This window comes from Triturus cristatus, chromosome 3_2 (genome assembly GCF_964204655.1).
Source record: "Triturus cristatus chromosome 3_2, aTriCri1.1, whole genome shotgun sequence".
In the NCBI taxonomy this organism is placed as follows: Eukaryota; Metazoa; Chordata; class Amphibia; order Caudata; family Salamandridae; genus Triturus; species Triturus cristatus.
This window is the reverse complement of record NC_140584.1, coordinates 846,080,052-846,097,974: the sequence shown is the minus strand read 5'-3', so window position 1 is coordinate 846,097,974 and position 17,923 is coordinate 846,080,052. Positions and strand designations below refer to the sequence as shown.

Below are 17,923 nucleotides of genomic sequence, written 5' to 3'. Positions count from 1 at the left end.
ATGCTTTTTCTTCTCACTTTATATTTTTCAAACACATTTTTAAAAAAACACATCTTCATATTAATCAGACCACATGTTTATGTGAGGCACATGTTAGCAGCAGTCTCTAGCTGCACATTACATTTCCAAAAAAACTTTAAGAAAAAAGTCATTTATGCTCAAAACTATGGATCAAAACATTCAACACCTTAAAATATATCCAACATGAAGATAGATTCACATAACCATATTACATTTATACCAGTCAAAGGATTTCATTGATAGTGAGATCTCTAGTGTTAATCTCGTTTGTGACATCTTTTTTCAAATCCAACTATAGGGGTTATATAGCGCACTTTGTTAGTATAGGCTCCCAATATCTTTTTCTCCGGGCTAGCCCGCATGCAAATGTCTCAATGATTGCAAATATCTCCTCATGAATGGTCATCAACGCATTGCGTTTCGAAACTCACACTTATTTTGAGGTTCTCATCAGGACACGACTGGTTGATTCTGTAAAATAAAGAAGGAAGTAAATGTTGGATGCCTGTCACTCTAACTATAAGTGAACTGTGGTAACTGTTTATATGATTTGGAAAATGCTTATTACCTTAAGCTCCCTGTTGAGTCTTATGTTGGCTGTTTAAAGCGAATACTCTGGTCGGTTCAACTCAAAGCCCTTTCCTTATGAGATTATTATTGTATGACTTCACCTTTGAGTCTGTAGAAATGGTAGAGAATACTTTCATTAAAAAATGCCATGTGTGTCCAAACGTTTGACAACACTTTCGAAATCAGTCTTCACTCCTGTGTCTGGAGCATTTAGAATTAATGCTTTCTCATTTTTCTGACTTTATTTGCACATTTAAATTAACTTCTGCAGCTGAATGGCTTTTGAAAGGCTCTGCCGTATGATCAGTTAGTACCTTTTGGCATAATTTACCTTGACACATTCGCTAATAGTTACTTTAAGAAATGCCATGTTTGCTTGTTTGTCAGGCCTAAATGATTGATGGCCTATTTTGTCAACCCATTGAATGCTGGTCATCGTAGTTGTGAATGTGTTAGCACTCTGTTTAATGTTTTGTCTTTATTTTGAAAATTACTTTTTGTTTATAAAATTATGTCTTCCAAGGTAAATGTAGCTGCTTCAAAATGTCCAGGGTCAATGTTTTTTTTTAAAACATAGCAGGCTGCAGATTTTCATGCAGTCTAAGTGGGGCAAACTACATTTTATGTCTTATTCATAGTGTACGTTTCCCAGTCTTGATACTTTATATATCTATAATCTATGTAGTTCTGTCATTTTGTTAAGTCCTTTACTAACTATATTAAAGCGCAGTGTCAAGGTCTCCTCCTTGTGGATTTAGTTGGGTGACCCATAACACTGTCCATTTGAAATCTTTCAGGGTGTCCATTTCTGACAAAGTGGTTTACCATCGGGCTGTGGCTATCTTTGTCTTAATGCAAGACTTATGCTGGATGATTCTTTTTCTTATTTCTTGATTAGTTTGACTGCATGTGATGCAATGTCCACATTTGTGGTGTCCTTCTAGGGGCTTCATATACCATTGAGTCTGAAAATTGGATTTCTCAAATTTTTGAGTGCTACATGCCCTTGCCAGTTGTTTTCCAAAGCTTGTATTTTCCTTCATGGCAAAAAATAAATAATCAAAGCCACATTTAGAATCTTTAATTAGATGCCAGTTGCTCTGAATAATTTTCTTGAAATTGTTTGACTGTGTTCAGTATGTAGAAACACAGATTAGATTATTTGGCAGTGTTTTTGTCTTTTTTGACTACTAGGTATTCTCTTGGCATGTACCAGGCTCTCTTTAGCGATTGCTTCAGTAGTTTGTGTGGGTATCCTTGTTCTTTTAGTTTTTCCTTGCACTAAAGTGGCATTGGTGAAGTCATCTTTTGAAGTGCAATTTCTCCTTATTCGCAATAATTGTTCGTAGGGTGAATGGTCTTTGACATTCAGAGGATGGAAACTCTTATAGTGCAAAGCAGTGTTTTTATCAGTTGGCTTCCTGTGTAATGTTGTGACTGATGTATCTTCTATAACCTTGACCTCTACATCCAAAAATGTCAAAGTATTTAGGTGCTTTGCCATGCTAACTTTGATATCTGGACTTCTTTTTAGCCATTTGAAAAAGGTACATATAGTTTCCTCATCTCCATTCCATAAACACCAAATGCCGTCAATATATCTTATCCATTAAATTATATGGCCTGAATGACGGTTGTTGTTGTAGGTGAACTTTTCTTCTAATTGTGCCATGTAGAGGACTGCCATTTCCAGTGCAAACGAACATCAAATGGCAGTGCCCATTGGTCTGGAAGAAGAAATCATCTTCAAATCTAAAATATTTCTTCTTTAGTGCTATTGCTGCCATTTTTAGTATGAATTCCGTCAGGACTCTGTGTTTTTTGTCTTCATTCCAACTAATATTCCATTATTTCCAGGCTTTCCTCTTGGGGGATCTGTGTGTAAAGCGATATAACATCAAATGTTACCATCAATTGTATGTTTGAGCTAAATTGAAATCCCTCTATTTCGTTTGTAAAATCTATAGTGTCTCTCAAGTAAGATGGAACATCCTTGATGAAAGGTTTTAAATATATATCAAGGTATCGAGAGATTAGTTCTAAGAGTGAATCACATCAGGAAATGATTGACCGTCCTGGAGGCTCTTTCATCTTTGTGTATTTTTGGTAAGAAATATATCACTGGGATTCTTGGATTGGACTTCTTCAGGAACTCAAATTCTTTGGGGCCTATGTAATCATTATCAAATGCATCTTGTAAGATTTCTGAAATTTCTTGATGAGTAGCTTTAGTTGGATCAGTTGGTATCTGGCGATAAACTTCGTGGTCATTCAATTGTCTTCTTTCAGGTTTTAGATAATTATCTTTTGCTTATAATACCACTGCACATCCTTTATCAGCTTGTTTTAGGACTACTGTGTTGTCATTTTTCAAGTCCTGTAAAGCCTTTGTTTGTGTCCTTTTTATATTACGTTTACAGAACTTTTTCTTCCTTTCCAACTGATTTATGGCAGAAAAAACAGTTGTTCAAAGGCGAATACCTCTTTGGGGATAATATTAGGTGTGGGCAGAAGGTCAATTTTTTTCTAAGCCTAGAAGATTCCTCTATCCCATGATATTCTTTATCGGCAAAAAAATGCCTTTCAACAAATCTTTTTTGCTGAAAAATTCAAGTGCTTCTGTTTCAAAAGCATTTCATCTGTATGTATAAAAGGGACTCATGATATTTTAAGTTCCAATTTTTCGGCTTTGGTCAGTTCTTTTGGTGATAGGTTAACAATGGATGTCTTTATTGATTCTTGTAAAATTGACGATTAGTTCGCTTTTCCCAAGGTTGATTTTTGTATCTCCCCCTGTTTTTTTGCTGGCCTCATCCTTAAAAAAAGAACTTTGTCTTTGAGAATTCTAGTTTGATGATCCTTCTCTGGGGTCTGATTTACCCTTAGACACCGACGACAAATTATGTGAATGTGAGGAGTCTAGTTTTTGATCGTCCTTGGTATTTAAAAAGAGCCCTTCTTGCTTCTGGTCTTCTATAGAAATCCTCTTCCAAATAGGGGTAAACTGTCTCAAGATTGAAGTGTTTTTTATCTCTTTCAATTTTTTTTATTTATTTATTTATTGTATTGTACTTAAATTAATTAATTTCTTTTTAGATCTTTTCTAATAAAGCCTTTCCATCTGTTACTGTCAGGCTGCACTTTATGGCTTGCTCAAGTGCCATGATCTCATCTTGAGTGAATGTACCATCCAATCACAGCTACATTTAGTCCCCATGGAGCTGAAACTTTTTTTATATTCTGGATCTTCAATGAATATAACTGGTGTATCCGTACCTGTGGTCCCCAATGGATTGTTCTGGCTTTCAAATGTTCCAGAAGGAAGAAGCCATGGAGCTCAGTTAGCTTATGCTTTTTTCCCAATATTTTATGTTTGTTTGATTAGTTTCATTGTTCAGCAGTTGTGCTTAAGCTGATAGATGTGCAGGGAGATGTAGTTGTGAGGAGTCTTTGAATGTGGTCTTCAGAATATGATAGTGTTTCATGTTCCCATGTTTTAGTGTGGCTTTGACGTAGCCTGGCTGCCACACTTTGAAATTATCTGAATTTTTACTAACCCTTTAATTAAGGTGAAGTCAACTCTCGCAGATGTCTTCCTGCTCTTTGAATTATTGCAGTAAGGGGTTTGGCCTTCGGAATCAGCTGGGGTGGGCCACTATAAAATCAAAATAAGCTTGCAATGTTCCACTGGACATACTGAAAGATTTCCAGTGGACAAAATGGTGGGTCACCAACCAAACCCACGTAGAGGAGGCCTTGAAGCCTCTTTAATGCAGGAAAAAGCACAGTTGATACTTCACTTTAATACAGTGACCAAAGGACTTAACGAAATGACAGAACTACATAAATTATAAATATATAGAGTGCCAGACTGGGGACAGTACACTATCAATAAGACATGAAACAATTCAATGCATACAAATCTGCAGCCTGCCATGTTTTTAAAAATGCAGTGCAAAAGGGGGTGGTGGTGGACGGAGCATCAGAACCAATCAAACACTCACACCCAGTCAACAGATCTGGGTTTGATCCATCACCGTTCTTTAGCCCACTCTGCCACCCCAGTTCAGACATGGCCATATGCAAATCAGTCTGACCCTGTGCCTCATGGGAACAGTCCAGCCCAAACTGCCAAGCCATGCCTTCCCTGGACCGGAAACAAGCTTCCTAGGACCGGTTTCTGGCATTTCAGCCGTCTTCAGCCAGGCTTGCTTGAATCCAGTGGCAAAGTGAGCAAGGGACTCACGTCTGAGCATACCCTGTAGTGGGCAAAAGAACGATGGATTTAACCCAGATCTCTTGACTGGGGGAGAATGTCTGCATTGTCAGCATTCCGTCCATCATTTGTTTGTTGTAACGCTTTTCGCCCTAAGTGGGATGGGTATTCCCAGACGTGGGACCCGTGCTCACTACGCCACTGGAGTCAAGCTATCCTGGCTGATGACGGCTGATAGCCAGAAACCGGTCCTAGGATGCTTGATTCCGGTCCAGGGAAGACATGGCTTGGCAGTTCGGGCTGGACTGTTCCCATGAGGCACAGGGTCAAGACTGATTTGCATATGGCCATGTCTAAACTGGGGTGGCGTAGTGGGCAAAAGAACGATGGATTTAACCCAGATCTCTTGACTGGGGGAGAATGTCTGCATTGTCAGCATTCCGTCCATCATTTGTTTGTTGTAATGTTTTTAAAAATAACATTGCCACTGGACATTAAGAAGCAGCTACATTTATCTGGGAAGGCACAATTTAATAAACAAAACTTCATTTTTAAAATAAAAACAAAACATTAAACGGAGTGATAACACATTCATAACTATGATGACCAGCATTCAATGGGTTGACAGAATAGGCCATCAATCATTTAGACCTGACAAACAAACATAGCATTTCTTAACTGCTGGACACATCGGAGGACACCAAAGATTTCTTCAAGCAGCAGAAAACCTTTTCAGTAAGTCTTATTTCGTGTTTAGATAAAAGCTACAAAGCACTCTATGTGGACACAGAGTAATATGAAGAGTTAATTAGTTTAGTAATTTAATGCATGTCATGACCTTGAAGTTAACTAGAGAATGTGCAGAGTGAGTTATGACAAAGTTAGGAACTGATCACACAGCAGAGCTTTTTGAAAGCAGTTCAGCTTCAGAAGTTAATTTAAATGTGGTAATAAAGTCAGAAAAATGAGAAAGCATTCATTCTAAATGCTCAAGACACAGGAGTGAAGCCTGATTTCAAAAGTGTTGTCAAAATGTTACCTTTGAACACACAATTCATTTTTAATGAAAATATTGTCTACCATTTCTGCAGACTCAAAGGAGAAGTCATACAATAATAATCTCACAAGGAAAGGGGTTTTAGTGGAACTGACCAGTTTGAAACAGCCAGCAGGGACCGTAAGGTAAAAAGCATATTCCAAATCATATAAACAGTTACTACAGTTCCATTATATTTAGAGTGACAGGCATCCAACATTTACTTCATTCATTATTTTACAGAATCAACCAATCGTGTCCTGATGAGAACCCCAAAAAAACGTAAGGTTTGCAAAGTGTCGATGAACATTCATGGAGAGTTATTTGCAATCATTGTGACAACTGCATGCGGGCTATCATTGAAAAAAACCCGAAAAAAAGATATTGGGAGCCTACAAAACACTTGAAAACCTGGCTATTTTATTCCACCTTCTTCTGCCTGGGACACCTCCTCAATCGGCCCTGCTAAAGCGCCATGAGACCCTTTGGGAATAATATGTGCGCTCAATAAATGATCATAGAATAACACTAACAATGTGCACTATATAACACTTATAGTTGGACTTGGAAAAAAAAGGTCACAAAGAAGATTAAAAACAGATCTCACCATCAACTAAAATATTTGACTGGTATACATTTAATAGGGATCATTGAATCTATGATCATGTTGGCTATACAAGTTGTTGAATGTAATAAGGAGCTAATACTTGAGAGACAAACATTAGATCAAGCTTAGAATACCGTTTATGAGCAGCAGAGTAGTAAGTAAATTCTGAAGAGCATAGCCTAGTATGACGTCAGTGGTCTATTAAATTGTATAACTTCATAAGATAGAGAGCTGCCTTGCATGAAGAATGAATCCGTTGACCACTATCAGAGTTAGTACAATTAATCCTTGGGTCAAGAGTTAAGTTAAAATCACTGCAAAGAATGAACTGACTTCCCCAGCTTACCACCTTTACAGGAAGCTTCTGAAATAGTAGTGGATCATCACCATTTGAGCTATATACTGCGGAAACTGTAAAGTACCTTCCACCCCTACTGATTCTTGCAATCACCAATCACCCCAGCCTATCATAGCAGGACTTTGCACAGACCCAAGCACTACTATATTTTAAGATGACCACCCACTGAGTAGGAGCATACAATGATGAGAACATCTTCTACCTTAGGGTTCGCAACATATGGACTTCTGTTTTGATTAAATGAGTCTGCTGCAAGCTGAAGATTTTTATTTCCTGATCTTGTAATAAAATCCTAAACTGGGAGGCATTGACTGGGGTGTGAGGGCCAGTGATATTCCAAAAGAGGATGCTAATTTCGTGTCCAACTGAACTCTTCACAGTATGCGGTGAAGTAATCATTTTTGTTAAAGACAGTAACTCAATTAGCAACTCCCAACTAATGTTCTCTCTTTTCTCCTTTTTCACCTGCCTCTTCCAATCCTTTCACTTTCCAAACAAACACTCCCCTCACCCTCATCGCCCCTACATCTCAACTCTAGCCCCTTGATCCTCTCCCATTAGACCTGTGTGGGTGAAATAGCCCTGCAGACCAACCCTTCTCACACCCCTGGAAAGTGTAGTGATGTTGTGGTGAAGAATGAAGAACCTCACTGAAGGAGAGATACCCAGCAAACTAACCTTAATCCCATCATATTGTGTTCTTTATCAGTTTTTAAACCCAATATATTTTTTCCCTTAATGTTTGTAGTAAAACTACCATGGAGAAAGAAAAGAAAAATCAATAAGTTATCCCGAAGTCAATTAATAATTTTCTTATAGCATATTCTTAGCCTGAAGGGCTAACAGCATCTGAACTTGAGTATCAGTAGTGCAGAAATAGGCATGGCCCTTGAAAATAATGTTAAGTTTTGCAGGTTCTTGAAGAAAAACCTGTAAACCAACATCTTGGATTGAAGTAGAGAGCTGGTCTAGTTCTCATCATCGTGTAACTGTAGCAGGACAAAAATAAATCAGAGCAAAAATAAAAACAAAAAGTTAGTATGGCTCTACAGTGTACAATATTATCCACATTACTAAGCTTACAAAGGGGAAGCAGTGAGTATGCTAAATTTGGCACTCGATGTCCCATTCTCTGAGATGTAAAAATACCCGCTATATCATTTGAATCTGTAAGGATAATCTCCCTCCATACTTTCCATGATGACCAGTACATGGAAATTGTTTCTGCGCATGGTATTTTTCAAGTCCTCCATCTTCCCTGTGAAATCCTAGATTCCTTTGCTGTGGTCTTGAACACACTGAACCACAGTCTGTGTTGTGTCTTTCAGATGAGATAAGTTGCTCTGCCTCCGCTGTCCTTGAGCCTAGCATCGCGAGCTGCTTGGATATTTTATGGCTTGCAGTCTGGGTCTTACATTGCGAATGCTTAAGTGCAGCCACCCCGGAGACCTGATAAATCGCCATCTCAAGGGTCACTACAAAATCCTGGAAATGTTTGCACTCCGGACGAGAATGGGGATACCTGCAATTCTACTGGGGGAAGGAATGTGAGCGAGTTGGACCCTTCCTTTTGGATTAAGATGGAATGTTTGATCAAAAAATCTTGGGTCCCAATCGCGACACGTTTGGATTCAATAGACTCTAGACTGACTTGCCTTGAACTACAGTTAGCCTCATCACGGGGCAAGGAAAAAGATTCTGTTACTAGCCTAGGCAGTAGTCAAATAGAGTCTGGGAAAGGTGGTAAGGGTCCCAATATCACAAACACAATAGAGAAGCCCTCACCAGTAGGAAAGCAGCTTACATTGCTCAATAAAAGTCTGGCACCTGGTAATTTGACACATCCCCGGGATAATAGCTCTGCTTTGTGTACTAGCAATCCTTCAGGGAGTGACCCTGTCGAAGAAAATAGTTCTAGGTCATATAGAAAGCTTGCTACTCTGGAATCACAAAAGGAAGCACTATATATAAATGGAAAGGGCGACAAAGAAGTCACTCCACCACATATTCAGCTTCCCCCAGAATCGGCACCATATGTAGTAGTTTTGGTGGGGGTCCCTCCATTAGGTCAGGGCAGGAGGGAATCACACCAGGAGCTAAGAAATAAATGTATCCATTGGCTCAATAGGAATCGCCCATTACCAACTCATGTTTCCGCGGAAATTCTTTTATCAAGAAGAGTAGGATGGGTGGGGTATAAACAAAAAGTAGGAGAAGGTGATTGCATTGTTATCAATTTTAGGGACCGGAGGGTGGTGGATTACATTTGTGATTGGTTCCATGATGATAAAGCTACCGCAATTCATCCCCTTCCCCTATCTCACTTTTACGTAAATGGGAACACTGAGAGGGGGGGCATACAGCACTCTGATCGGCAAAAAGTGAGTGGTATTGGAGGGAGGATACACTTGAGTAACAGATATGATGCACTATCTGGCCTGGAAGACTGTGACTGACTTATAAATAACATGAGGGGCCAGATGGCGGCTAATGTTGCCCACAATCACGTAGTGGTGGATAAAGCGCAAGGAATGGAAAAATTAGAGGATACCCTCATTCAGAACAAGGTCAACATAGCCCTTAAACAGCCAGAGATAGAGGCTAACCAAGATATAACTATCCTAGATAGATTAGTGGATTCCGTGCAGGAAATGTCCCTTGCCAGATCACCCCCCATGGGCAGCGCTCAAGTTTACCCAATTGGGGGTGATATAGGTCATGGTTATTTGGTTGGGGAGAGACCCCGGGACAATAATAGCACGGTAACTGATTTTACATTGGTAAGGAATAAGGCAGGTGACCCTAAGGACCTCGCGCCGATCATTCATATGGATCCCTCAGAGCTGGAAGGGATAGGGGGTATAGAAATGATCTCCTGGAACATCGCGGGGCTGGCCTCCAAATTCCATAACCTGGAGTGGAGGCAGTACATGGGCAAATTTCGCGTAATTTGCCTACAGGAAACCTGGGTAGTGGACCACAACCCTTTTCATCTTGAAGGGTTTAAGTGTTTTTCTGTGCCTGCAAGGAAATCGGCACCGGGAAGACCAATGGGAGGGTTAATTACATATGTGGATCTACAGCTTGAAGGTGCCTGGGTCGACTTGCAATGGAATTCTGTTAATATACAAGCTATTGGATTTGAATCTAGGAAGATGAATATTGTTCTGATCAACTTATATAATGCTGTCTCAGGTAAAGGGAATAGTTCAATAATTCATAATTTGGATATTTTATTAAATGATGAGCTAGCATCGAGAAAGAGAGTAGTAGCCCCATATGTGATCCTAGCGGGGGATCTAAACTGCCACCTCTGCCCCAACTTAAAATGGACAGATGGGGCCTGGACTGGTTGCACAGTGGAAAAAGGCCTACATCTTGAACATACCCCTGAGGGATTGGAGCTAGAAAGGGTTCTGAACAACCATGCACTCAGGCACACAATAGATCTGATGGGGCCTAAAGTTGGTCACAAAATCATACCAACATTCAAGGGAAGAGGGTTCTGCTCCATTATAGATTATATAGCAGTCTCTATCTCCTTTGTGAATTGGCTAGATAAGGCTAGCATAGAATGGAGCATATTTAGCGACCATAACCCTTTAGTCCTACGGATTAAGAATTGGGCCCCCTGTAAAAGTAATGAAAATGTTAATGCTAACAGTACCTTGAGGGCCACGGACCAGGGGAGAAGGCTCAGATGGACTAGGGTGGATGAGGACGCCTTTTATAGATCCTTAATGGAGGACGGTAAGGAATTGATTGGGGCTTGTTTAGACCCATCTTTTGAGGGACCTATGGTGGTTAAGGCGTTTGAGGCAATGGCACGCCTCATCGATGGATTATTAAAATCACCTGCGCCTGGGCCGATGAAATGCTCCCCCAGATGGTTTAATAGAGATTGCTCTAGGGCCCACAATGAATTAAAAGTAAGCTTAAAAAGGGTTCCTAGAGATAAGGGGCGCATTGCACAATGCTGGATAGCTTATAAAAAGGCCATTAAGTCAAGGAAGTTGGTTCTTCAATCACAGACATGGGGAAACTTAAGGGAGGCTGCTGATAGAAAAGATTCTAGGGCATTTTGGGAAATAATTAATAACCCCTGTTTCCAGGATGCGTTTGCACCGGCAATCGGCACTATCATTCTCCCTGAACAATGGTTTGACCACTTTAAAGTTTTATATAATCATGCAGACGAGCAGCCGGGAGGGGGGTGAGGTAATATGCCCATGGGTGACAAATGTGGAATTCTCGGTAGATGAACTGGTAGTGGGGATCAAAGGGTTGACACAGAATAAGGCCCCTGGGCCGGATGGTATTCCCCCGGATCTCTACCTAAGCAAGGTTGATTTTTGGGCACCCATCCTCACTAGAGTAATAAACACGGCTGTCTCTACAGGCATGCCTAGATCCTGGGCTGCGGCCACGATAGTCCCAATCTATAAAAAAAGGGAAAAAGGACGACCCCCGGTGTTATCGCCCGATCTCCCTGATTGATGTAACGGCTAAAGTATTGGGGAGAGTTGTCCTGAACCGCCTTCTGGATTGGGCTGAGGAACACCATATAATAACCGACTTGCAATATGGTTTCAGATCAGGAAAGTCAACCACAGACCAGTGTCTGAATCTTTATCTTTTAACGGCCAAGTACACTATTGCAAGCAATCAGTCGATTTATATGGGGTTTATGGACCCAACATCGGCTTTTGATCATGTAAATAGAGAAAAGCTCTGGAACCTGATGATCAAACTAGGGGTAGAAGAAGGTCTGGTGGTTATTTTAAGAGCACTCCACTGGAACACCTCTGCTAGAGTGCGTTATAACCTAGAGGGTGATACTACAGCTCCCTTTCCTTGCACTAGCGGGGTTCGCCAGGGTTGCCTTCTGGCCCCGTTTCTGTTCTCACTATACATAAATGGGCTAGAACAGGCATTATGCAACCTAAATGCAGATACCCCTAGAGTAGGTGCACGAGCAGTACCGGTGTTGTTATATGCGGACGACGCGGTACTTTTAGCCCGAACACCGAGAGGTCTCCAGATCTTGCTGGACGGGTTTGTTAGCTTTATGGCCAGTTTAAATCTTTCAGCTAATTTAGCCAAGTCATATGTACTGGTGGCAGGGTCTAAACCATGTAAAAATGTATGCTTTAAAATTGGCACACATATAATGGAACAGGTCAAATCCTTTTCCTATCTGGGTGTTTTATTTGATGGGCTTTTAAATTTTAAGTTTTTAATTGAAGGTAGGAGTGCAAAAGTAGTGGCCTCTACAGGGGCCATAATGAGTTATGGACATAGGCTGGGCAGGTGGTCACCTGAACAGGTCATGCACCTGTATGGCGCAGTTTGTTGCCCAAAAATAATTTATGGGGCAGAAGTTTGGGGCTTTGCAAACCCCGCACCAATTCAAACTGAGGAAAACAAATTCCTTCGGAAAATCTTACAAATCCCTCAAAGTACGTCAGCCTATATTACACACGCTGAATTGGGAAGGGTGGACATAGAGGACCTGATTAAAGTCAGACCACTTATGGCCTGGCTAAGAGTATGGACCAATAGTGAGGCGGGTCTAAGTAGGCAGATAATTAGTGATTGTATGGGTAGAGATAAGGGGATGGATATCCCATGGTTGCGTTACGTAAAGGGTGCTCTGATTAGATTAGATTGTAAGAACCTCTTCACTGATCCCACAACAATCACTGCTGAGGACAAAACCAATATTAAAAGATCTTTTCTGGTAAAGGAGTCTGCTCGTAGAGCTGCCTCAGAAGAAAGCAAGTCTACTGTCCGCACTTTCAATTTAGTTAAGTCTGTAGAAGGCATGGAACCCTATCTTGCCCTGCTATACAATGCACAAGATAGATTTTTAATTACTTGTTTTAGGCTCAACCTTTTACATCACCTTTTGGCTGATCCGTTTGGCTTTACGGCCACGGTTGAGCAGAAGGGTACCTGCGGCTGCGACAATAGGTCTCCGCAGGATACCCTTCATTTTGTACTTCTTTGCCCTTTTTATTCAGTTCCCAGACGTCGTTTTTTAGTAAGGTTTTTAAAACAAATGAAATTCAGACATGCAAAAGTTGCTCTGTTATATTTACAAAAGGTTGGGAATCCACTGACGCTAGCTTGTATTACGAATTTTATTAGAGTTGCATTAAGACTGAGACACACTAGAGGGTTACCTTGAACGCTTTGATGCAAATGGCCCCCTTTTTTATGTCAATATAAAATGAATTGTATTGTAATGTTTTTAACTGCATTATTGTACTTTTATGATATTTTTTAAATATCGAATAAAGGATTTTGATGATGATGATGGTTGAGCAATCTATATACTTGCTTATAATTATCTGGTCCCAGTGTATGAGTTGTCCTGGTTCCATTTTAGGACTGCAAAGAAGGGAGAGATTAAGCCCTGCAACCTTTCATCTAAACCTAAGTTTAGGTCTGTGAGGCATGTTGATGTGTGTGCTTTGTAGTGTGTGGGGGTGGTCTTCGAAGATGTGCTGTCCTGGTTTGATCTATCATCTGGGTATTGAAGAAAGTGTGTGAAATTAACTTACAGATTGGTGTGGTGGTTATAAGTGTTCTGAAATGCGATGTATCATATGATGTCTTAAAGTGAAAAGAGTAATGTGGAAGTCTGTGCTGTAGTCGGATGGAAATATGAGTAAATTCAGGTAGGCTGTCGTGTGTTGAGTTCTATGTGATGGTACAGTGATTTTATAGAAGAATGTTGGCTTCAAGGGATCACTTTGTGGGATGATCCATAGGTACTCCAGTTTGTATTTGTGGCATCTTGTGTGTAATATGCATGGTGTATTTTGGGTCATGTGATGGAGCGCATATGCTCTGGACTATTGTGACATGAAGCTGAATTGAGTGATGTGTTACGATGCATAATGTTTGTTACACTATGGTTTCCTGGGCTTTGTTGAGGATTGTGTTGGCGTATGGTGTGGAGTGATATTTTGAGGAAAGGTGCAGGTATTGCATGACCCCCACTGTCCCTATTGACTCAATTGTCAGTGGCTGGTGTGGTATGTTATGGACAGGTGGTTTTACAAAGTGTTGTGTGAGGTAGGGCATATGGTGTTTTATGAGGTGACATTAGAAGTTGTGAGTTAAGAAGATGCAATTGATGTGTTTGCAGTGCACAATAATCATACACAGCATGAGTGAGGTATGGTAGAAGCTGTATGGTGATATGAAAGGGCTTGGTGGAGTGTGACATGGTGCTAATCTAATTGAAGTGTGGTGAAATATCTTAAAACGGTTAAGTTGTACGACGAGGTATGATAAAGTTTTGTGAGACATTCCTTTTGGAATGTGATGACTGTTGAATTTGTGATGTGCGTTGAGTGGGGTGATGTTGTGCATGGTTAATCGTCTAGTCTTGTTTGCTGTAGCACACATTGCTTTATCAAATGTTGTTGTATGATCATCTTTCTACGACCAGTCAATGTTCAAGAGCGGTGTACGAGTTGATGTTGTGTGGGGCATTAAGTTGTGCACTATGATAGAGGTGTTTGTGGCACGTTGTACTGTATATGCTGCGTGGAACCCTTAGTCATGGAATCTGTCACATGGTTTGTCATGCAGGGTTCCATTTTACAGCATAGTTCAACTGAAACACATAGCACCCCATCACCACGAAAGCCAAACTTCCAGTTTCCCTTCTTAAAGAAGAAACCATCCTCCTTGCTTATCCGGTCACGTTATTGGAGTGCATGGCACTTTTTGTAAGCGGACCTCATTGCTAATAAGCGCTGCATCTCAGGGAACCAGAATGGTTGTTTTCAGAAGAGTGTGGATAAGAAATATGCAGAGACACCAGTTCTCTTGTTTCTCTCAAGTACTTGTATCTTTGCAATTCTCCACCTTCGCCCGGGTTCAAACTGTGCCTTATCTGTACATACATCTTGACATTATTTTTGACTTGCACCTCAGGATATTCCCATTTAGTCCAAAAAGTCTATCAACGAGCTATTGATATGCGGCAGTCATGGAGCCTGGAGAAAATTCAGTTTTTGTAGCGCTCCACACTGGCAGGTCTGCTGTCCCTCAGTGCTCCCAGTTTTAACTGATAAGGGCACTGAAGCACAGCGTGGGCCCTATACCTGTCTGCCACCACCTCCCCGTCAGCTGAGGCACTAGCCTGCCGCAATCACAGTATATTCCACAGGTCCTCTTTGAATCTATAATGATAAATAGAGTTATAGATGGTTAACAGTGAATTAAGATGTTTGTTTTTTTAACAAGGAGTTTCGGGTGACATCAAACAGGCAATGAGAGGGAAGCTCTATTATGTCACTCAGAACCACAGGGTGAACATCATCCCCGTTGTTCACTTTTTACCCATCTAGAATACGGTTTTTACATATGACCCCCAAAATCATTTACCCCGGCTTTCAGCGGCTACACTGGTGCAACGGAGTAGTGGGAAGTCAGACATAACATGGCCTCTCCTCCCAGTCCCGAATTAAAAACACCCAAAAAAGCAGAAATGGCCTCCTGCCGCCAACCCCAGCACTCTCCCCCAGAAGCTGTGCTTCCTGCTTTCCAGCGCTGCTCTGACCACAGAAGCTTAGAACTCATTTATGACAGGCAGTAGCAGGTAATCTCTGTTGTGTATGATGTCAAGAGGAACCCCTGGGTGAAAATCTTTGTTTATTCACAGTTACCCCTGTGCAGTTTTATTTTGGGTACGGCTCCCAAACCCATCAAGTAGAAGAAATACATGAGTACAATGGATGTGAATCGACAGAGACCATTGATGCAATGTAGCAGTGGAAAACAGGTTTTGATTTCCATTGCAGCAAAATAATTGTAGACAATAAAAGCTTTTAAAACCGTCTTCGGCGCAGCAACCCGTACACATGAAAGTTCAATCACAATTTATCTTCGCGCTAATATAAATACACACACACAACGCATGAGTACCTAAATGTACACACATCTATACAAGTGAATATACCTACATACATGCACTTGGGTGCATATTTAGACATATATGCCTACATACCTTCACGCACCTAAACATATATGCATACACCTACAGATATTTACATGTATGGACACGTCTATATGGAAATTGATGAACACATGCAGCCGGTAACATTTGATACCTTTATAAACGCATACAAATCGATCACAAAAAAGGCCCGGTGAACCACTTCACCAATTTTGTAACTCAAAGAGCAGCTATCGACTCTACTGAAGTGTAGAAGTCCCTCGGTTTCCCACTGCCCTTGTGGGGATATGTGTGAGCAACCGGTAAAGGTGCGGACTGTGGAGCCCGGCGGTCTGAGTTTACACACCTCAGCTTTCATGCTGTGTAGGGCGAATCACTTGGCCCCGTATCTGCCAGCAGCAGAACCATGCTTAAACCAGGTTACATCCCCTACCTACACTGTGTATGCACTGTATGAAAACTGCACGTGTACGTGTTTGTGTCTGGGCACGGCGTCTCGCGCTCAGCCCTGTTCACACATCCCGAGTGCTCCGAGGCGCGCATCTTTCTAACTTTTCTGTGAATCTTTTCAAACACGCGCATTTCAAGGGAGTGAAGGGGGTGTATATTTACATTTTTCACGCTGGCCTCATAATAAAACACGGCGCTCGCGGAGTTCTCGCGCTGGGGACTGCAAACTTGCGTACAATAAGTGTTCTGAAATGAATGTGCCACAGCCCAAGTACCCTAGGGTCCTAGCCACGTTTCTTATTGCCACTTGCCAGAGACTCTAAGTACAGCCCTCCCCCCTCTCCGCTGTTTAACCAGTGGTTAGGTAGTAAAATACAGCAATAATGGAATTCAACCGGTTCTCGGGGCCTCGATGCCACTGCACCTGCTGCACCTTTGATCGCGATGCCCCTTGATCATATGTACTCTGTTCAGAATTGGGAAGGACGTACCTGTTACTACAGCGCCCTGATTCCGGCCTTCTAGTGTGTAGGCAGGGGTCAGCCGTGCTAAAGGTCAAAGGTAAGCTCTTTGCTGCACTCGCAGATTGCCATCAGCCTCTTATAACTCAGTGCGCCAGCTGCTTTAAGTAGAGGATGGGGGGCAGGGATCTCCTGGTGTCCTGTCGTCTTTTTTTCCCCTTTTCTGCTCTTGGCTTTCACACCTGAGTTGCGAGAGAGGCCGCGCAGTAGGAGAGAAAGTTTCGTCTTACCTCGCCACCGAAGCCCATCGGCGTGCTCCGGCGCAGGCGGCGGGGTCAGGAGCCCTGTCAGCGGAGAGCCGAGTGCTGCTGAGAAAGCTGCTGGGGGAGACTGTTGAAATATGCCTGCGATTAAATCAGGTGAAGGCAAGCAGGCAGCTGCCTGGGTGAGACAATAATTATGATATCAGCTGCTATCCAGCCCCGGGCTCATGTAATAATGAGCTGCAGGTTTTACAGCAGTTCTGCAGCCAGCCCGCGATGGGAGCTGACACTGGCCCTGCAGGTGATCAGCGCGATGACTCGCCCACTACACTCATTTCTGTTCGTCGCGGTTCCACCTCTTTTTTTATTTGCTGTTCATCTTCGCGTAATGTCTTTTTTTATACTAACCTTCCGTCTTAGTCTCTATGCCATTCACTCTTTCATGGCCTGTGGTCTTTATGCAAGTTTTCACTTGTATGCAGGGCTCAGTGCTGAGAGTGAGTGGAAGCCGGCTGGGGCTGCTTTCATAGCTCCTCCGATGCTGGTGACCAGAGACGTCACCATGAGCACTGGGTTTGGTGAAGTAGAAAACAGTGAGTGTTTACTCCAGCTAGGAGGTGCCGCTGGCACAGCACTGCTGTGCCTTTCCCCTCGAGGGTCAGTATTCCTTGTTTTTATGTACGTGCATAACTGGCAAGTTTCCCAGGTCTATGCCTGGTGTGGTGTTCCAGGCCAGGATTTTTTCCCATTGAATTCTGAGATTTGTGGTCCTATGTTTTAATGGCATGAACACAAGTCCCAGAATTCAAAGAAAACACCTGGACTAGAGCACCCAATCACACAAAGACCTCAGAAACTTGGTAAGACTGTATGACTTATTTCTGTAATGCGAACAAGATATCAATACAGAAAGTCAATGTCTAAAATCTGTTACTGTAATTCTCTCCTAACTGGCGTTCCCAAA

At 41.8% G+C, this 17,923-nt stretch overlaps 1 protein-coding gene across 2 annotated transcripts in view; it reads right to left on the bottom strand.

Annotated features, from left to right (window-relative positions):
- The window catches only part of FOXN1 (forkhead box N1), a 521,814-nt gene extending 504,587 nt beyond the window's left edge, over window positions 1–17,227 (bottom strand). For both annotated transcript variants that reach the window (XM_085649114.1, XM_085649115.1), the window contains exon 1: window positions 16,987–17,227. The gene's annotated coding sequence lies outside the window, so the exon portion shown is untranslated. The remainder of the gene's footprint in view (window positions 1–16,986) is intronic.
- Between the last annotated feature and the right edge of the window lie 696 nt (window positions 17,228–17,923).